We start from the raw sequence: 22003 nt of genomic DNA on the forward strand, positions 1-22003 counted from the left end.
TTCTCTGAAAACTCATGAACCATTCAGGACTGTTGGCATGGCAGGGTTTAGCTGCTTCTATTGATCTTAATTTAAAGCTGTAATTGCAAATAAAAACATCATTGTGTCCCCCAGCTACTTTGATTGAAAGGATTGATTCACAGGGGCAAAGCAGGAGAAGAACTTCTATATGGCCCAAGTGCTTATGGCCATTTTAACACACACCTTTTGGCATGGCCTGGGTTTGTTCTTGTGTGGAAGAATTGGGGAGAAGCCTTCATTCTTCTGCTCCGCTCATTTCTCCACTTGAAGTAAAGCAGGGGAGCTACACAGGACTCTGTGGGCAGCAGGAGGGTCCTGCCTTGGCCTCCCAGGTGTCAGGGTGGCCTGGAGAAGCCACCTGTACATGCAGGTGTCCCTGGTATGTGCTCTAGTGGTGTGAAAGAAGGTTTGCACTGTGGCTGGCTGTGACAAGAGTGAGATGTCATTGCTCAAGGGAATGTTTTCTGTCAGGCTGGGTTCAAACATGTGGGACATGCTCAGCTGCTTCAAAATGAATTAGCTTTTTTAAAGAATTAAGCACACTTAACTCTTGCTTATGAGGTGAAATTATCAGTTGTTTTGTCTTTCAGAGGTAAACAAAGAGCTGAGGGAGTCTCAGTCTCTCAGTCTTATGACCTTATGGTCACTGTCCAAAATACCAGCAGTGACATTCCACGCTGGAGAACTAAGGAGAAGAAAAGCAGATCCTCAGCAGGGTTAGCCCAGTGTCTTTCCAAGTAATCCCTTATTTTTACAAAACATTTCCATATGGGAAACTCTATCACTGAGCAGATGCACAGAAAAGAGTGTGGTCAGTGCTTTGTGTGGATGCTGATATGGGCTGCTGAATATCCAGAACTGGTGAGAGGCTTCAGCAGAGCTGCCCTGCACATCTAAATGTAAAACTGATGCCTGGGGCTGAAAATTGATCTGTAACATTAAACTCCAACCACAGAATGGGCATCACCATTTGGAAGGGAAGCAGATAAACTGGTATTAGCTCATCTGGTAAAGATGAGTAGCTGGTCAGGGTCTGAAGAATTCTTGCAGATATGAAACCCTTACCCTGAACTTTGTGGAAAATTGGTTCAAAACACAAATTTGCAGCAGATACTTATTTATGTAATGTGCCTGAGATATAACCCTGAATCTAAATCCTTTTTTGCAGGGCAGAGCTGAGATCTGGCTCTCCACTGACCCTGCAGGACAGCCTGTCTGCAGTTCACTAATCCTAGAAATCAGACAAATATGCTCTCAAGAAAAAACCTTCCTTTTTCTCTTCCCTTTTCCCTTGCCTTTTTTTTTTCTTTCTCTGTCTTTTTTTCTCTCTTCCTCTTTCTTTCTCTTCTTTTCTTTTCTTGTTTTTTTAAGGGAAAATTTGTTGCAATAATACAAACCCATCATGCTCTCTGTGGTTACAGCTGAGTGACACTACATCAGCAGCAGAATATGTACAAATTAAACTGTAACAACGCACCAAGGAGAGGCACAGCAATATCATAAAAATTATCCACAGTGCAATATGACTAATGTTGTGTGAAATGCATTCATTGGCCAAATGATGTCTAGGTGTATCTTAAGGAGTTATGCTGATGGAGATAATGGTTATAGAACAGAGATAAAGGAAGGAAAGGCGAGTGAAAGACAAAAGGTTGCAGCAAGGGCAGCCTGGCTGGGGAGGAGGCTCAAGCAGGTGAGGTTGAACAGGAGAGCTGAGCTGCTCTGGAATGTTAGAAGGATGTGAGAAGAGCTCAGTGGCACCTTTCCTCCTCACATGTCTGATGGGGAGGTGTGCTGCAGTTTCAGGCACACACACACATTCCTGTGCTCCTTCTCACCTCCTTTTATATGGCCCTTCTGCAAACATTTATCTAGAAATATTCTCTAGCTCTGCTGCTTATAGAGATGCCTTTGCTTTCCCTTTCTAGATACAAAAAAACCCCAAAAAATCCAAAGAGAAGGGACTGATTTTATTAGCATGTCCAAAACCAAGAAATGAACTCAAGCATAGCCAGAGGATGACTAGAGTAAACACATCAATAAGGTGCACTCAGAAGTTGTCATCTCTTTCTTCATCTGAGAGTCTTTGTGAAATGAGGAAATGTTTTGCCTGTATAAGAAATTTGGCTATTGGTAAGTTAATGTGATTTTTTTTTTGGTTAAACATAGATTTAGGAAAACAATCTGTCCACTGTCCATTGTGCCATCATACTTATCCAAAGATGTTTATCTAGACATGAACATTGTGTTTTCACAGGAACGTAGGGATTATTGAAGTAAATCTTATTTTACATCGAAATTGCATTTTCCAAAGCATCTCAGGTGAGCCCCTACCTGACTAAGTCTGTTAAAAACCCAAGTGCTTTTTAAAATCACCAAACTGGTCAGCAAAGTGGGCTTGCCTGAAATAAAATCAATCTCTGTGCAGCTGGTTGCTGGAGTTCAGGGCCTTGTCTCAGGGCCACAGCCTCTCAAATTACTAGAAAAACAGTATTTTCATGGTATTACTGATTATTTGTTACCTGGTGGGTTACAAAGAGAGAGCCTAGGCCAAAATCATGCAACAGTTCTTGTTTCTGATGTGTGGGAGTCATGTTGGCCAGGTTTTTTTTCTCATTTATTGATATGAACAAGGATGGGAGGTAGACCCAGCCAAAAATGCTGGGATCCAAATATTTTCAAAGTCCTAAGATATCCAGAATGGGGAGTTAATTTTGTCTCCTAGTGAAGATAGGGGGTCCCCGTGGAACATTTCAATGGGAGGCAAAGCTCTCCACAGACATGGGTTGTGCTGGACTGAGCACTTCTGCTCTGCTTCAAAGGCAGAGGAGGAGGGAGCGATATGATAAAATCAGTGTTTTCAGCCCTAAACCTGACTTGGATCTGGGGGTTCTTTGTGAACCTTACAAAGCTTTTTCTCCAGCCAACCACCTTCACTCGCCCCTGAGCACGTGCCAGGAATTCCCTAGCAAAGGAAGCTGCCAAAACCCCGGGAGCTGTGATAACTCTCTGCTCTCCCATCCATAAAGGCTCAGTCAAGGCTGCTCTTCCCCCAGGCGAGCAGGGGCACGGCGTGGCCAAACAGGAACATCTTCAGCCTACAGCCCAGGCTCTGATATTTTATTTTATCCCCTCTCTCTGTGCTGCAGCTTTGTGTTTTTACAGGGCTGTGATGGCTCCATGCAGAAGAATTTCTGCATTGCCTTTTCATTTGGGAAGCAAACTTCAGCCATGTTCTCCGGGGACAGGAAAGCACGCTCCTCCTTCACTCTGACAGGAGGGTGTGCAGCCACACAGCAACCTCAACCTCCAGGAGAGGGAGAGGCACTCTGGGACCCAGGCTGGTTTATATCTCAGCTGATTCTCCTCTTTCTCTCTTCCCTATCCCCTTAAAAGCTTGACAGGAGAAATATAGGGAAGATACAGGCATCTGATTAACAGTGCCGGGGGCTGGGGATGGATGACAAGGAAAGGGAGCGCAGCGTGGCTACCAGCCAAGTTCCAGCAAGAAACAGAATATCTGGCTTCCTCTAATCTCTGGAGGAAAATTAAGTTACAAAAACCTTTAGTGGAAACTTTGCATACATTCAGTACCACTGCTATGCCTGACAGAAGAAAAAACCCCAAACCCTGATATATTATTTAGTTTATGGTTATAGAATTAAAGGTGCATGCTTTCCCACCAGGAATAATGAAAAAAAATCCTCTTGAAAACTAAAGACAAAACCCCATGAAACCCCTTGAATGTTTTGTGCTGTCAGAGGTTTTGAGAAATTCTCGTTTCTGTGTTAATGGAGGGTTGTGTGAATTGAGTGACAATGTCTGAACATCTTCCCAATGAATTTTTGCACTTAGATAGAGATCCCTTCTTGTTTTCCAAGCCATTTGCTCTGCCTCCTGCAGGAGCAGTGAAGAAGAGGAGAAGGTGGAGATGGGGAAAAGGCTCCAAATTGCCCTGGGAAAGGGCTTAGGTTGCTCCTGCCCCCACTGAGCCCAAGAGCCAAGGCCATTGCCTTGCTGTTCATCAGAAATGTGTTACACACAGAGAGGAATTCCTCCCCCTCCTCCATGTCTGTCATTAATGTGTTGATGAAAAATAGTGGAGTTTGATTTTAAAAAAAATAGGTTAGGTGTTAAGTGAGCAACAAGCTGGGACCTGTGCATATGAGAGAGAGTGCTGATTAAAATGAAATAGCCTATTTATTGACTGTTACATCTAAAGCACTTGGAGCAACCATGATGAAAGTATTACTTACATGTTACTCAGCTTTATGAGAGGGGGAAAAAAAGAAACCAGATTGGCTGGTTAGAACTTTTCTTCATTAAGATTTACAGTATGTTGATATATATGTGCAAAGTGCAATTTTTTTTCATGTCAGAAACATGAACCAAGAGCCTGAACAGCCATTGCCTGGCTCAGCACCATGCCTTCCCCTGGCTGGCTGTGCTCTCCCCTTGCTGGCTATCCAGGCTAGTGGGAATCTGGCTCTGCTATCTCCAAGAGCAGGAAGCACAGATGCATTTTGCAGTGCTTCCCTCCACCTTGCTGCAAGCAGCTTGCTCCCAACCTTCCTCGTGTGATTCCTTCACCAGCCTGGTCTGAAGGGAACATTTTCCATGCAGAGGAACATAAGAGCTGTGTTTACATGCCATTTCCCTTCTGAGAGCTTTATTTCTCTTCAGCCTCAGGGACCTCAGCCCCAGCCAAATCTCAATATGGGGCTGAAATTGTACCCTGGCCGTCCCCGGCCGCGGGACGGAGGGGTGTGTTTGTGTAAGTGTGCACGTGTGTTGTGAGCACACAAAAACAGATGTGTGCCCTCCAGAATAAATGAGGCTATTCAGAGTGTCACAAAATGGACAATTTATGGCCAGTTGCAGCAATTAGTCAGCCCAAAGGAGTGAGGTGGGTCAGCATTAAAACCCGCACTGTTTTGTTTACTTTAAAAAAGCAACGAGGAGTTCCAGCTGATGAGCAAAGATGCTGAGAAAGGGTAATTAAAAAGAAACAGTCTTTGATGTTTCTCTTATTACAGTTTCTCCTCAATTTGTTGTGCTTCCCTTACCTGGTCTTGAGAAACAGAGCTGCTGCTTTCTTTTGGGGAGGGCGGTGTGGGGGTGGCTGCACAGGCAGCTCGGCAGCAGGAATTCACCATTTGCTTCCTGCCAGGCTCTTGCACCTTGCAGTGAATTCAGGTTCTTCCTGCAGAAGTGCTGGCACCTAGCAGAAATTCTAGGTATCAGCCTACAGGGCCATCCACTTGTGTGACTATTTTTATTGAGCTAATGGGAAAAAAAGTTCCCCTGAAAAAAAATTGATAGCTTCTAAAGTACTCTACCAGCCTAAGAGAAGTTTAAACTGTGTAAATTAAACCTTTAGCATGACCTGTCCCCATAGTTCACCACCTCTGTTAGTATAACTATTCTGTTCCATTTGAAATTAGTATTTTTTCTTCTACTTATGTCTCAGTTCTTCTGCTTCCCACACTTTATTTTGGTCCACAGTTTAGAGGTTTCACATATGTTGTTACAAACTCCTGAGCAACCCAAATTTTTGTGCTGTATGGACGGTTTTTGAGGTCAGGTTGTACAGTAAGAAGGTAAACTTTGCAGGACTTTTTGTTTTTCCTGGACCATGGGCAGCCTTTTCTGACTTGTGCATCAGTTGCAACATGGTGAAGCTGGCTGCTGCTCATGGATTCTCTTTCATTTGTGGGGATGACAGTGAAAGATGAAAAGTGCAGTGGAATGGTTGGGAGTTATTTAATCAAAGTCTTTCAATGAAAGAAAAGATATTTTAATATGTGGCTTGATTCACTGCAAAATTTTGGCAGTAGATGGGGCCCTTACTGTAATAAAATTCCATCGAGTTGGGAAGTCTCTTGGAGGTGGTGCCCAGATGCAGCATGTTGGAGCTGACCCCTGGAACATCATCCCTGACCTAACTCAGGCTCTTTGGTGTCTCCATGTTACTCCTCATGAGAAAAAAACAGAAGGGTAGGGAAGGGGAGACCATGTTCTTATACCTCTGCACCCCAACTTTTCACTGTCCTCTGTCCTAGTGCTTTTTTTTCACTGTCTTTCTTTCCAAAAAGCTGCAAATCCACAGGCTCCCCGATTCTGTTCCTGCTGACCACACTCAGGAAGAACACAGCCTGAGCTCAAGGATGAGCAGGAAGGGGAACACACCTCTGGAACAGGATGGGGCAGAGCCAGAACCTCACCTTCTGCCACAGCACTGTGAATTCAGCATTTCACTCAAGCAAACCCACATTTCCTGGCAGTGCTGGGCTGGCCTGGAATCCAGACCTGGTCTGCTCAAGGTGGAGCCATTATCCTAAAGTGCTTTTATTGATCTGTTGACTTTCTGTCTCCCTCCTTCTCATCCTCTCTCCACCCTGCCAGCCTCTTAGAGACTCATCTCTTGTCTCATACAACCAAGGTATTTTAAGGGGTGGACAATGATTTTGAAGTCACATTAGACAAACTACATCTGACCAGTAAAACCAGCTACCCCCTGAATGATATCTGAAGAAGGATCTGTCTACATTTACAAATCAGTCCCTCTTTCTCATCTCCTGTTATTTTTTCTCCCTCTGTGTCCTGATGTTCTTCAAACAATCAATTTCAAGGGCTCATCCATCTCCTTTGTAGCAGCCTGTCCCCCAAAGTGGCAATGCCATATTGTCGTGCTTTATTTTCAGTTGGTTTAAGAGACCTATGGTAGTAAATCTATATCTGTGCTGTGATATCCAGCAGTATTAAAGGCTGAGATTTAAAGACAGGCCTGAAAGACTTAGCAGTTGATGCCTGTAGAAAGCCAAGAAGAGCTGTGTGTCTTACTGGAAATTTCAGGCACAATGTGTTAGAGTGCAAGGTATTACAGTGACCTGAGCTGCAAATCCTTCTCAGATGGAGAGAAAGGGAGAAAGAATAATACTGGAGATAATTTTAACAACACTGTGTGTTACCAAATACTAAGAGGAGGCTTGAAGTTGGTTGATCTCTTTCTTATTTCTTATTTCAGTGTTCATAATTTCTCATATTTGTGGAAAATATCAACTCCTTCCTAATGATATTGCTCATTAACTAATTGGATGAAGTATGAGCATTTAGTCAAGGGTCTGAAAAATACACAGGTAAATACAGAAGCTAAAAAATGCTAAATTTGATCATAGCAGTGCATTAACTTTTTAAAAATGGGAAGTGCAATGTCTTTCATAGAGCTGAGTACATCATTGTTCATGAATGCAGTATTTGAAAAATAAAGAAGTTATAAAGATAGCTTATAGTCAGGTAAAGCACACATGCTTTATAATGCACTCTAATTTTTTAATGTTGAAACAACATAAAAGCATATTTGAGTAAAAAATAGAAATTCACATTGAACACTTTTGATGGGCTGGATAGTATTACAGTGAAAATAGTGTGAGTGTTTCCATTGGGAAATATTAATGAGATCAAGGACAAAAACTTCTATAGTCACATCCCTTTTCCACTATATTCATATCAGCATTACTTTTCTTTTAATGGAATTTCACAGAAAAGAAGATTAATTTGCTCTATCCAGTAGTTGCCTGTGAATTTTTGAAACTCTCCTCCCAAGTGTAGCTACAGCTCCTGTAAGGCAGGAACAGAACAGCCCTGCCTGTCTCAGGTGAGCAGCTGTGCAGGACCTGTCCTGGAGCATGCCTGGTGCTGTGGTCAGTAATCAAAGTGGAGGGTTTGAAAGCAGCCTGCTGGCTGAAATATGTCCATGTAAAGAATTTATCTAAGAAAGCTGAATAAAGTGAAATGTGGAGGGGGAAAAATTAAAACCTGTTTCCATGTTACTGAAGAAATGAGAAAAAAAGTTGGTGACAACCTGCTCTCAGACCATGGGATGGCCACTTGTGGATATAGGGCAGTGAACTTTGATTAATTTTAGGATTTGTGGGATGAGAAGCAGTTCACAGCTCAGTGCATTGCAGATAACTTAGCTAATTGTAACCCTGTGTTTGTAACAGCAAACTTTCCTTTTGAAATCACAGACAAGGAAAAGGGAATGGGAGTCCTGGGAGTGGAGAATGCCTTGGCAAGCACCCCTAAGTCATTTACCTTTTTGGAGAAACTGCAGCAGGACCACAGCTACAGCCTGATGTGCACTGAGCTGCATCTCTGGAGACTGAACAGCAAATGCTTTGTGTCCTGCACTGAGCTGGAGGTGAGAGCCAGAGCTGTATTTCCCTCCAGACAATTGCTTGCACTGATGCTGCTGATGGCAGAAAACATAACCCAGGGTATTCTGAGCTAGGCACAAATCTGCATTTCCCTATCAAAACTTACAGATTTTGAAGCAATATGCCTTAGAGAAGATATTTTTGCCCAGTTCTATAGAAATCTTGATCAAAAAAGCATTGGCTCAGCCTGTGAGATGCTCCTGACTACTGCTATATGTAGACTGTGAAGTTTGTTTCTGTGTTTCAAAACCTGATTGCTCAGTGAAACTACCTGAGTAATTTGGTTTCAGAGCCAGAAAAGGCTCATAACCATGCTTGTCTGGTAAGAGATCATGCAGAGATAAAGCTGATATTCATTCCAAATAAACTTGTCTTTTTACAGAGCAAGGTGAGCTTGTGGACTTTCCTCCTGGGAGATGCTATCAGGACAAGCTGTGAAGGTGGATGTCTGAAAGAGATCAAGACAATTTTCTAAACACCAGTACACAAGTAAGTGCTGTAAGTAATTTGCAAGCTAGAGAAAGTGAGCCAAAAATCACTCCTTGAGACATACATGAGTGAGCAGAATTATGTGAGACTCTGCCTCTTTTGACAGCAACACTGAACGTGGACAAGTGCATTTTGTGATGTGGCACTGCTGAGCATGAGCCTGCTGGGATTCAGGAGCTCAGGCAGGTGAGCTGATCTGCTGGGGAAATCCTTTACCAGCAGCACCCCTGTCCTTGTGGTCTCCTGGCCATGCATAAAGGAACTGTCCTATGTATTAGAATGCAGCATTTGGTGTGTTGAATTAGCAGGGTTGAAGGCAGTCCCAGGGAAGAGGATTATGAGCTGGGAACTGCCTGGCTGTTTGCAGTGAGGATCTGCCAGCCAGGGGAGGCAGGCAGCTGCACACCTGGTCTGCAGAGGAAGAAGGAAGGGAAATATTCTCTGGTAATTCAGAGGGAGGAGAGAGGCAGAAGGAACCCCACGAACCTTTCAGCAGAAGAGTTGTGAGCTGTAGGTGTGAATCCCACAGAAGCCCGTTGTCATTAGGCATCCTGTAAGGTGAGGAGGGGGGTGAGCACTGCAATAAACTCATCAGCAGCATCTGCACTGACTCTCAGCCCCCTCTGGATACCCTTGGGAAATCTTCAGTGTGTTTTGTGTTTGTTTAGGAGCCAGAAACAAATGCTGGCAGATGCAAAGGTGTGAAATGTTGGCCGACCCATCCCAGCGTGCCCTACATGGCACTGGGGGGAGGATTGCTCTAAGTGGATGATGAGCTCAGTTCAGAGGCTGCTAAGTTAAAGCTTATTACTCTCATTAAGAGATGTGTGTAATGTGGTTTTGGGCTTCTGATATGGTAAAAGCAACATTTTTCCAAATGTTTCGTTGTCCTGTCTGTTATGCTTGGAAGGGAATTCAGTTTCTGTTTTGCACTGGGTCATATTCGGTGCAGAGATAAGATTTCTTCATGGAGTTTAGGATTTGGGATTGCCTCTGTGAAAGCAGAGGCTGTCTGGGGAAACGTGCTTTGCCAGAACCAGGAGGGAACAGAGGTAAAGAAGGAGCAGGGTGCAGAGAGGTTCATGCCTTTGCTGAGAACCAGTGCTGAGAGCACTGGGGATAAAAGGCCAAGCCATGCAGGTGTCCCTGGCTGTGCTCCCTGGAGCTCTGCATGGCAGGAGATCAGGCTGTACTGCTCCCAGCACGGTGAAAATGAAGAAGGATGGCTCAGGTTTAGCTTTCCTTGCAATTCAATTAGCCCTGCAGGATGAGGAGCACCAAGGGGAGGTGGAGCAGGATCAGGGGGCAGTTTAGACTCACCAGGTACCATTAGCTTGAGCTCAGGACTGACCCTGCAGGACTGAGCTGGTTTGCACAAGAAGATTTGAGTGTCTCTGCCATGTGCTCCTCATCATTTCCATTATCTGTGTGTTTCCTTTATCTGGGGTACCACAGCTCCTCCCTAGGATGGAGCACTGGCTCTCCAAGCAGCTTTAATCTCTGGCTGTCTTGGGAGGGTCAGGTTGGGAGAGATTTGAGGTCCTCAGCCCTGAAGTGAAGCCCTCCCTGCTTCAGACAGGCCTGCAATTGAAACCAGCTGATCCCAAGTCCTTTGCAAACATTTCCATTTCCAACCACTGAAGTTTTATGTCTTTCTAATAAATTTTTTTCTCGAGCCTCATAAATCTCATAAAGATCTTGAACAGCTAGTAAATTTGGCCATTCAGATACACGTTTTCCAGTAAAGAGGATAATGGTTGCTGTTCCTGATGCCACCTCCCCTCCCCACCCTTCAGCTGTAGGAATTCACCTCTTGCCCGTGGGCTGCTTGGGCCATCCTAAGAAAGGCAGCACATGCAGGAAGGATCAGGGCATTGCTGGGCCTGTGCTAGCTTGGCCACTGACCTTACCTGTGACCTGAGCAGAGACATCTGTTCTCCTCACATCTCAGATCAGTTGATGTGTCCCTGCTCAGGGGGTTGGGAATCTTCCTCTCTTCAGTCTGGACAGAAAATGTTCTAGGCTTGGATTTTCAGGTGGGCTTGAAAGGACATGAATCCAAGGACAAGATAAACCCAACGCTCCTCAGAGTCCGTTTGGAAACACCAGGCAAAAGTGCTGAAGTTATTTAGAAAAACATGCTAGAGAAATAAAAAATTGCGAGCATATTTTCCCCTTCATTTGTTGTCTTCCAAATTCAAACAAGCTTATTTCCTTTCCTGCAATGCTGTTTTTGATAATCTTGTGCCAAAGGCACTGAATCTGTTCTTATTGCTGTCAATAGCAAGATGCCTGTTGCTTTTAATGGTTCAGCTATTAAAACACCACATCCCAGTTGTCTGGCTGTGAGCAATCCCAAGCTATCGCAGTGACAATATGGAACCTTTTTCCTCTCTGAATGTTTCTCTGCAAAGTTTGACCATTTTGGCTGGGGTAAAACATGTGTCTATCTGGGATTCTTTCCAAGGATGAGATTTTGACAGCTGTGCTCATGTTGGCAAAAATCCTGACATCTTGTGCTTCGTTGAAATAGCAGATTCTTAGCGGAGAGGGGTGGGAATCCGATTTCATAGATGAACACTTATGAATTGAGGACTGTGAGCCTGGCTGAGCTCTTTTCACTTGGGGGAAAAGGTTGAAGGCATCCTTTGGGAACAGGGTGGAGCCTGCCTTTCTTCCCATCCCCACCTGTGGGCACAGATGGCCGGTGGGCAGTGGGGTGGATGGAGCTGTGTGTGCTGCTGCCAGCTTTGTGCAGCAGTTTGGGACATGCCTTGGACTGCGCCCATGGAAGTGGGAGTCAGCCTGCTTGCAGCCCATGCCTAATGATTGTCATTTACATATTGGAGGTTTTGGGCACAACTGCTGGGCGGTGCTGGTGCAATTTCAATGAAAATCCACCTTTGCAACCCTGGTCAAAACCTGGCCTGATATTTCTGCCAGAGAGCTGGTGAAAAACAAAGCCTTGTTATATTCTGAAATAGCCTGCTTTGGGGGTTTTATTTTCACTATTGGGATAAAGTGGATTGAGTGTTTTTTGTTTGTTTTTTCTCTGGAATCTCCATCTTGAACTGGAGAAATATTTCCCACAAACACTGTAATTATTCAAAGCTGATATATTTTTGCAGTAACCTTCAATCTGATGAACTGTCACTTTTCTGATGAAGAATCACTTATTTGGAGACTAGAATTCCTATTATCTCGACAAATAGGGAATGGTGGCACAGAAAATTGTGTCATGAGGTCACCCAAGAACTCCACATCAGAGGCAAGGATGAACGGGAATGGGTCTGATGGAAGGTCATCAAAATTTTTTTCAGAAGGTATTTTGCAAATATTATATTTATTTCAAACTTTCCAGTGGCCAAAGTGTTCCTTTATATTTAACCAAACAAAATAAATTAAATAAAAAGTCATGAGGTCTTAAAACCATGTCAACAATTATTTCCCATGTCTGGTATTTCACTGGAAGTCAAGGAAAAATACTTTTTAAAACACAAACAAGACAGTAGTAAAACAACAACACCCCAAACAATACACGCCTCCTGTTGAAAACAATTCAAACAGTTTTGCTCAGGAAAGGTTTTAGCTTCGGGTTAGACACACAGAGTCAGACATTCCTGCTTGCATCCATGGCAAATGTGAGGTCTTTTATGTGACAGTTAAAGGAAAAGCAGCCAATCTGTCCCACAACCACCCTTGCTGAGCATTAAGTGATGTACACAGATATTTATTATCCAGCAGAAAGCACCTGGGCAGCTTTTTAAAGTGTTTAATCCCTCAAGCCCTTTCTAAGGATTTGGAAGGCTGCTGAAGGAGAGATGAATCAGATTTGGAATGGTAAAATTTGGGGCAGTCCCAGACCAAGAAAACATGGATGTTTGGGGTGGCTGCGCGTGGCTGTGACTGCAGGCAGGCGAGCTGAAGGTGAGCTCTGGATGATTTATCTTTGCACAGCCTGGCCTTTTCAGCTGAGTGGCCAAAAATGGGATCAGGAGCTACAAAATTAAGTTGAAAAAGCTGCACCTCTATACTTTGTTTCTGGGAGAAGGGGCTGAGGAGGACAACAAAGGGACTCAGTTATTGCCTGGGAGGCTTGGTCAGCAGGGACTGACCGATGGCCTCAGAGGCCCTTTCAAAGCCATGCCTTAATGACAAGCTCTTCCCTGCCTCTCCCACTTGTTTTCTGAAAACTAGGGCAAATATTAGCACAACTGTGAGTGTTGGGCTGCTGTGTTGGAGTGCTTCTAACCTCTGTTAGCTTGATTAAAACTAACAGCACTGTTTCTAGCCTGAGAAATTCCAGTGGCGTGTCTACCATAAATTAAACTGAAATTTCAACTTGAACTTGTCTTCTGGTTCTGCAGCAGATCTGTTTACTCAGGAATAGCATAAGGCAGATGTCTTCATCTTTGCTGATTCTTAAGAGGTCACAGGCATTGACTTTAAATAGCTAAAAGCCTTTAAAATAATTTTAAAACAGGCTTTCCCTTCCCCTCAGACCTTAACCTTTAGTTGCCCTCAACTAGAAATGCCCAGGATAACACGATCCTAAAACAGACTAATATAAACCAAGGAGCAGCTTTAAATATATAACATGATCATTACCTGAAACCAGCAAAGAGGTAGGAATAATCATTGCTCATGTTTACACTTCAGCATTTCGGTGGGTTGTGTTCAATCCTTTAATGATGATGATTAAAAACATACAGGAAACACACGGTAATTAAAGAGAGCACTTAACCGTGATTCTGAAAGCACAGAGGCAGCTTTGAAGTGGAACTGGACACGGTGTCTGTTGCCAAAACATGGCAGGAATTGGAGCACCAGGTAGCTGGTAATTGCAGGTACCACACCACGTCTGTTTTGGCACCTGCAGCAACCTCAGAATCCCTCCTTGTCCGTCAGTGAGACTCCTGCAGCCCCAGGAAGAGCTGGCTGGCGGGGGCTGAGGGAGCAGGCAAATACTCTGCCTTGTAATTTACATCAAGCCAAAGTGGAATTTGGGCTTGTTTCTCCACGGGGGACTTTTTGAGGGTGAGGCAATGTTTAGGAAGAGGGCAGGAGGAGGAAATTTGGGGTGACAGCAGAGAGTGGGCACTGGTTCAGGTGCTTTGCCCTGCCAAGGCTTCAGTGTGGGTACTGACATGAAAGGAAGTTCTCAAGCCACAAGCTTCCCAACCTTGTGTTTTAGGAGTGTTTCTGTGGGTGAAGGAGAGGGACATGTTTTGTGGAATGGATTCCTTTGTTTGTTTTCCCCATTTAAAACAACAAAAATACTTTTATTATAATAAGGGCAGAAGGATGAGTGATGAGGCTTGTGCTGTAAAATCATGTTTGCTGGAGAAGTCGTCCTGTTTTCCATTGCTTTATTTCATCTGAAAAGGGAGGGCATGGAGGCTGGGGAGAGCACTGCTGCTTTCTTGGAAGTACTTTTCCAAGCACTAGAGATGGGTCTTCCCAGGAGGGAGCAGTTTAGCTCTGTGTAAGGAGAGCAGGTCCTAATGTTTCTTTGGGGCTGAAAGAGATTCACTTTTGGTCATTGTCCCTTAATTTTCTACTCCATACCTTTTGATAATTTTCTCTGCAAACCCAAATTGAGGTTCTGCACACATAGAGACCACCTGCTTACACCATGTGAGTCTCACTTCTGTGGTGTTCCTGTCCCCCCATGTCTCCTTGGAAAAGCCCAGCTATCAGCTAACACTCAACATGCCCCAGAGATGACTTTCCCCCTAGATCTCTCAAATAACATGGATAATATTAGAATCCTGCCTGTCACTCAGACCTGTGGGTGTTGTCTTTGACTCCTCTAGGTTCACACCTGCAGGCAGTGTCAGACTCTGGCCACTTGTTTCTGTGTAGCCTCTCTCAAGTTTTGCCATTTCTGTCCCCCCTCCTGGCTCCCATGCTTGCCTAGGCTGTCATTACTGTGCTCCTCAATCACTGGTGCCACATTGCTAATTGTGGCTCTGGCAAATCCAATCTCACCCTGTTCACATATGTTCTTTATGCTCCAAAAAAAGAAATCACTTGCCTCTCCTGCCCATCATCCCTCTCGCTGCACCTCTCTTCTAAGTGTCTGTTCTTGGTCATCTCAAACATAATCTATTTGGTTTTTTTCCCCAAGAAGGGGACCTTTTCCCACCCAATACAGGATTTTTGGTTTGTGGTTAAGATGCCATTTTTGACCTCTGATCCACTCCCTGTGCCACTCTGTGATCCCCAGCTGTTAAAATCTGAAAGCACCCTCACACCTTTCCTGTGCTGTCAAGGCAGCTGCATCACTCTCTTCCCAGTTTCTCCTCAAAAATCTCTTTTTCTTAGCTGGCTGTAAACCCTTCAGAGCAGTGGGGCTGTTGGTGTGATGAGCTCTGAGGGCTGTGTGAGCAGAGGGGGTGTCCCTGGTGTGTAACATCACCTGCAGGTTTGGTTTGGTGTCAAGGCTCCCTGGTTCAGAGCCATCCATTGTGCTGCCTTTGCATGGTGTCTGCCACCGTGGGTCACTGCCCCACAGAGGGAACCCACAGGTGCTGTGATAATATGAAATAATCATTTTAAAAGAGAGTATTAAAAGCACAGTGTTTGTTGCCCCTGCAACACTGAGCAAGTATTGGTCCTGGAGGAAGTTGGTGGGCTTTACTTTCTTGGGAAAAAATGGGGTGGAGTGAATTCCCACCCCTACTCCTCATCTCTTTCACAGGCCCTTTTCATTGCTCCATCAACCACTAAAATGAAGGGGAAGGATTAAAAGGGATTATAAATAGTAGGACCAGCATTATGCAATTCTACTTCTGGGTCTTCTGTCCACTCTCTTCAGCAATCATTGCTGGGGACTTTCAGAAAGAGAGCTGGAGTTTGTTTGTGAGAAGAGGCAGGGGAATGCCATTGATCCACACCTGTTTGCATTCCTTTTATCTTGGTGGGCTGTTCCATGGAGAAGCCTGGCATTGTACATGGAGTGCCCAGCACCTTGGGCTGGGTAGGACAGGAACAAATGCTCCCTGGTGGGGCTTTGCAGCACCCTCTGCTACTGCATTGCAGCTCAGAATCTCCTGAAGCTGCCAGCCACATAAAACCAGAACAAACAATGGTTTTGCCTGTGGAAAAAAAAAATAAAATAAAAAATCAGATGCCAAAATGTCAGGCTGCAAACCCAGACTGTGGAGTAGTTCTTCCTGTGAGAAGGGAGAAACAAAAAAAAAAAAAAAAATTTTATTTAATCCCGGCCCTGTGTCAGGAACAAAGGTCACTGCCTCTGCAGCAGCCAAGTGTGTAGCCCAAGGCCAGGCAACATCTTGAGCCTTCTCTGTGGCTTTGGGACCTTTTACAAAAGCTGGGCATTCTTCCAGCCCTGAGCTGTAGGAAGGACAGTTGACCCATGTTGCACCTGGGGTACCTCAGCCTTATTTCATTTTCACATAAAGCTTTGTCTAGGTTTATTTTATTTAATGGGCTGCTTTTTTTTTTTTTTGCTTTTTTTTCCCTGGTTATACTGTCACAGGAAATTCTCACTGTTCTATTACCTTTTTCCTGTTGGAACTAGCCTTAAAATAAAATGAACAAATAAATACATATACATACCTATAAAAATATGCAGACAGGAAAGCCATTCAGATCTGCAGAGGCCTTGATAACGCTGCTGATGAGGTTGCCAGCTTTCCCCATGTCTGAGCTGAACAATTCCCCACCACCCCCTCAACCCCTGGGAACTTAAGGGGAGGTAGTTGTGAAGTTTCTAATTCTGACTACAGGTGTCTGGTTTGAAAGACACCACATGCCAGGCTGTAACCTCATTTAGGAAAAGGGTAATTAAATAAAAATACAGATGTGTTCCAGTCACAGTTCCTGAACATCTGAAATGCCCGTTGGTTTTGAAAAAGTAAAGGATAAATCTCTCTAGAGGAGCACTATCCTCTCCTCTCGTGTGATATTATTCAGTATTAGTAGTTTAAATAAGATAAATGGTTTTGAATGTCAACATCTGCTCTTAACCCTCCCTTTAAAGCAGGAACATTGTGTTTGAAAACAAACAAGACTGGAATGCCTAAACTCCCATCCTTCTTCTCTGTGTATCCAAATATTCCTGTCAGTGTTTACTTGTTGCACATTCTGCTCCATCATTTGGTGTTTTGAAGGTGCTGCAGATTATCAAAACCTGAGGAGTTACTGGACCTACTCAGCTTTGTCATAACAAATTGGATGAGCACTGATCTTACTCTTTAGAATCATTAGCTTGAAGAGTGTAAATGCCACTATATCCTGGATAAATTGCTTAAAAAGATTATTTTGAAAAAGATTAGCCAGCTTTAAGATGGACTGTTCCCTGCTCAGTAGTAATGATGATGATAGTAATGATAACAATAAACTAACTACAGAATTCAGCTGGTCCCAATCCAGTAAAATATTTAACCCCAAGCTCAACTTTCCAAACATGTTTATTTGAGTTGGGCTGTTACTGGTTTTGCTGGGGAATAAACCTTTGGGATGAGCAAATACTGAAGAATTGCTAATATATTAATTACCCAGCATAATTCAGGGGGTTGAGTGATGTTACAGCCCTGACTGTTTAGCACATATTTTACAAAGCTGTTGGTCTCCCCTTGGCACTGCTAAGCCCCTTTGCTCTTGTGCTGCCTGGGGGAAGCAGATCCACAGCTGTGAGTGGGGACTTGGCCTTGGAGGAAGAGTATGGATGTCTCAAGCCTGGTGGCATTACTGTGAATCTTACTGAGCCTTTCCAGGAATGCAGGGGGTGTTCTAAAGCCTGAGCAGTTGTGCTATTTTTTTTGAACTTTCACTTTTATTATCTCAAAAATACACCCCAGTACATTGCTTTTCTAGAGAGGTGCCAACCCGCATGTTTCTGGTCTTCATGGGGTGGTGGAAGAAAGCTTAAAACACAAGGTGGTTATTATGTCCTAGGCTCCAAAACTGAAAAACACATAAAAAAATCTTCTGTATTTCTTAATAATTTTTCGGGATTTTCAAGCCAATTTCAAGCCTTTCTGGGACCTAGCAGGTTTTGAGCACTTTGTGCTTGGCAATTCCCTGAGGCCCTGAAGCCTAGCTTATGGGGGATCAGGTTTCTGTAGAACTTTACAGAAAATTCATCCTTCCTTGCTGTGCTGAGCGTTACAGAAACACCACAGGAGAATGGGTGAGGGCCTCAGAGTCTTTGCCATTCAAATGACAGCCAAAGAGCAGGAGCCACAACTGCAACAGGTTTTATCAGCTCAGACCCCACTTTGCAGCAGTCATGTAGGAGCAGAGCCCTAAAGCAGCACCCAGCTCCTGGCATGCACAACTCAGAGATGCTGCCACTCTGAGCTTCAGGCTGCTGGGGGATTTCTCCAGGCTCAGTCCTTCCACTGCTCTGGGGATCCCCAGCAGGCCCCTGAGAATCCTGCCTTTCCAACTGCACTCCTTGGGTTATTCTGAATTCCTACAAACACATGAGGATCCTGCCATTGTCTCAACTGCTCTTTGAATCAGGGGCTCTTAAACAGAGGATATGCCATTCTTCTTTTGTTCTATAAGCCCATAATGCTCTTAAAAGAAAAGGAAGAGAAAAAAAAAAAAGAAACCAAGTAAAACCCAAACTTCAGATGTGCCATCAGCTTTACCCCAACAGCCAGAGGTGGAAGGGATGGTTAGCCAAGATTAGAGTCCTAAGCTTTGTCATTTCTCCCTGTGAGTTATGGCTGCATGTCAGTAGCAGTAAGTGAAGCAAAATGCAGTAGCTAGACTGGTGTTCTGTTCAATTGCCTGGGGCCCCAGCTGAAATTTAATGAGCAAATGTAAGATTTTAGTGCTTTGGAATGGAAAGTTTATGGTACCTTCTTTCTGCAGTAAGTGATGTAAGTGATGTATCACATGCATGGCCTGTGCAGTGCCCCTTGGATGAATGCAGCTCTGCTGTTGTGCTGCTCCTCTCCCAGGCTGCAGCCAGGCAAATCTTCAGGTCACAGAGCAAGCTGGAACTGAATACAGGTATGGCTGGGATATCTCCCCTGCAGCTCCATTCACATGGATTAGGAGAATCCCAATGGCTGTGGCAGGTGAGACAATCTGTACTGATTTTTTTGAAGTCAGGGGTTATCAAAGTCATGTTCAGGGGTGGCTTATGGAGCGTAGATCCTTTGGGGCATTCTTCAGATTTGAAAACACAAAAGTCTTCTTTGGATTCTCTGAAATGATTCATTTTTTTTTATTATTGTTTGGAACACAAATTTTTATTGCTCATGTCCAACTCACTAGTGAGGACGGACAACCCTCTCATGGGAAAATGAGAAAAGTTCCTTATTTTAAATATCCACCCCTTCTGTTCCCTGCTCAGGAATGGGTGAGGAGTGCATGCTCTCCTCTCCTGCCAGGTTCTGTTTTGCTGTATCTGTTATTTTACAGTTTCTTCATTATGATGGCTCACAGAGACTTGTCAGCTGTTCCTCATCTCTCTCCAAGCATGAAAATCTACTCTTGAGGGGTGTGTTTAGAATCAGATCGTATCAGGAGCTGTTGGCAGGAATGCACTGGGATGGCAAAGGGAGCTTTACCCTTTTCCCAGCTCCCTGCTACTGTTTCCCATTCCTACCAGCTGGCACAGCCCATTTGTCAGGGATTTTCTGCATGTTACTCAATACCTCCAATATCCATGGCTGTCTTGAGGAGATGAGGAGGCTGAGCAACTCTCAAGCAGTGGTGAATTCAGCCTAACCAGGTAAAAATAAAAGGAATCTCTTTACCTCACACAATTGCCTCCCAACTTGGTCCTTCCAGCAGGTGCAGATGATGTGTAAGGGGCCAGAAAAACATGGAGACTTCTCTCTAGGGAAGCACATCAACACTAGCCATGATCTTTGTGCTCCTTGGTGCCTCTTGCATGGTTTTACTGGGACAGGGCTCAAATTGAGGTTGTCTCACTGTGCATATACAGCCAGTGAGGACAGAAATTACATAAACTCTTTCAGAAACCAAGTCTGTGTTTCAGCAAAGTCTTTCAAGTTCAGTCACTGAAAGGTCCCCCACAATAATAGGCGCCTGTTCATTCCTTTTGCCTTCTCATGCATGTGTTTATTTCTGTTTGCTCCTTTCTTTTTCACAGATGGCAGATAAATCTTGTCAGTGCTTTTTTGGCTTTGCAGCCTTTTCTCAATCATCTTTCCTTTTGTATCTCCAGCAATGTGCAAATCTGGTGGTTTGCTATTTCTGCTAAGCGTATTTCTTTTCCGTGCTGTCTCATTGTCCCAGTCTTGTGCTTTCTTGCTGGGTGAAAGAAGAGACAAATTTCCAGTAGGCAAAAAATAAACCAGCCCCAGCTCGTGAAAAAAAAATGAACCCTTTTTAATCACTGCTATAAAATGTAATGGTTTGATGCAAGTTCCTTGTCAAGGTTGGAGGACTGACCAATAGGTCCCAGAGAAACATCTTTTGATCTGTCTCCTGGATCAATTGGAATTTTATTGCACATGAGGAGAACAATACTGCATGAGCCCTTGAAGAGGAGCGAACACAGATGACATTTTTATTCATTCTCAGCCAGATTGCCTGGTATTGTGTCCCTTCTGTGAAAAATGACACTCTGGCAACAGGCCACTGACTGCAAAGCATCTTGGCATGGGCCTCCTGTTTGTCTCAGCCTGAGCTGAGCATCACCAGAGATGCCAGACTGCTGGCCACGAGCTGAGGGTGTTAAAGCACCATCTTTATCAGCATCTCACTGCCATTTTTTGGTAGGAAATACTTGAGGGAGGAGGGGTAGTTCCTGGCTGTTTAGATATTTGGTAGCATCAGCAGTGGTAGTTGGCTCTCCCCTTGGGATGAGCAGCAGCTCTCCTGGCTGACAGTGAGCAGCACATTTGTCAGTCCTGCCAACCCTAAAAAAATTGGTCCTCAGAGCTTCTGAGTCTGTGCTTGCCATCCTCTCTTTCTTTCCTGGTGTCTCAAGTGGAATGTTTCAAAGTCTTCAAGTGATCAGGAAGACAAATCTGATTGACTTCCCGTTTTGTCTGAGCCATCGTAGTTGCTGCAACATAGGCAAAGCCTCATGAATTTCTCTCAGACCTTTCAGAGAGTAATCCCCCAGTCTGTCTGACAGGGAGGTGCCCTGGAATGTCTGGGGACAAGTGACACTGAGCTGTGGGTTCTGTTGTGATAGGGCTCTTGGCTGTCAAAACTGAGTGTAATACTGAGGCATTTCCATCATTATCAAATAGTCCATACCATAAATCCTTTTTCTGATGTCCCTGTTGAGTCTTTCTGTCTTCTGAGAAAAGAGTTTAAATGGAGAAAGTAGAGGAAGATTTTCTTCTTCCAAGCACAACAGTTTAACCCACCTGGACCCACTCCTGTGTAGCCCACTCCAGGCTAGCCAGCCCTGGCATGGGCTGATCTCCAGAGATCCCTTCCAGAATCCCTTCTGTGATTCTGTGAACTATTCTTTTGTAGGGTGCTCAAGTTTTTATTCAGTTTAAATATTTTTTGTTCCATCCAAGGTGTGCAAGAGTCTCCCCTGTGCACTAGGAGACACTGGACTGGAATTTGTCCTGGCTCCCTCTGTGCCTACTGCTGTGGAATGGGTATTTCCCTAACTAAATATTTGCATTTTCCTGAAGGAAGGACAGTGTCTTTGCCTTCAGCTCTGATGCAGTGTGACATGTACCATAGGACCTGTCATCGTTCATGAAGCCAGTTCTGTTTCAATGTTAATAAGTCCTTAATCAAGTCATTTGTTTCATACAGGATGTCACATTTAGCAGGGGATTGTCAAATGCTCGAAAGCTGGAATCACAGGAGCACTGTTTAATGCTAAGTGGTATCTGCATCATATCTGAAGCTGGAACCTGCCAGGAAAACATCCTTCACATTCTGCACTAATATTTCCAAGCTTTCAGGACCAATCATGGGTTGGCTGGGTATGTACATTATTTCTCTCTGTTTATGTGTGGCATATGATTATATCCTATATTTAGTAACTCGTTCTCACATTGCTTATCTGTTCTTTATTTTTTTTTTTTTTGGCTGGTTCTTTTGCTTTTTAAAATAACACTGTGCAGCATTGCACCAGTCACTTAAAACAAAGATTGGCACTCTCAGTCCAACAGAAAATAACTGAAATTTAAAACTGGTGCTCCTCATTCTAGTGTGTTTGTGATATGTAAGGAAAAAGAAGAGGCTTGAGCCAAGCAGCTGCTGGTGGGATTATGTGGGAAGCTGTCCAGAGAGACCAGGTTTATGATTATCATCTCCTGTTCTTGATGTTGTCTTCAAGAGGA

At 44.1% G+C, this 22003-nt stretch overlaps 1 long non-coding RNA gene across 1 annotated transcript; it reads left to right on the top strand.

Moving 5' to 3' along the window:
• The first annotated feature begins 8620 nt into the window (after positions 1–8620).
• LOC127060301 (uncharacterized) lies at positions 8621–21618 on the top strand. The gene is made up of 3 exons (XR_007779189.1): positions 8621–8729; positions 8836–8915; positions 21471–21618. It is a non-coding gene; the product is annotated as an uncharacterized LOC127060301 (long non-coding RNA).
• Positions 21619–22003: the final 385 nt, after the last annotated feature.

This window comes from Serinus canaria, chromosome 20 (assembly GCF_022539315.1).
Source record: "Serinus canaria isolate serCan28SL12 chromosome 20, serCan2020, whole genome shotgun sequence".
NCBI lineage: Eukaryota > Metazoa > Chordata > Aves > Passeriformes > Fringillidae > Serinus > Serinus canaria.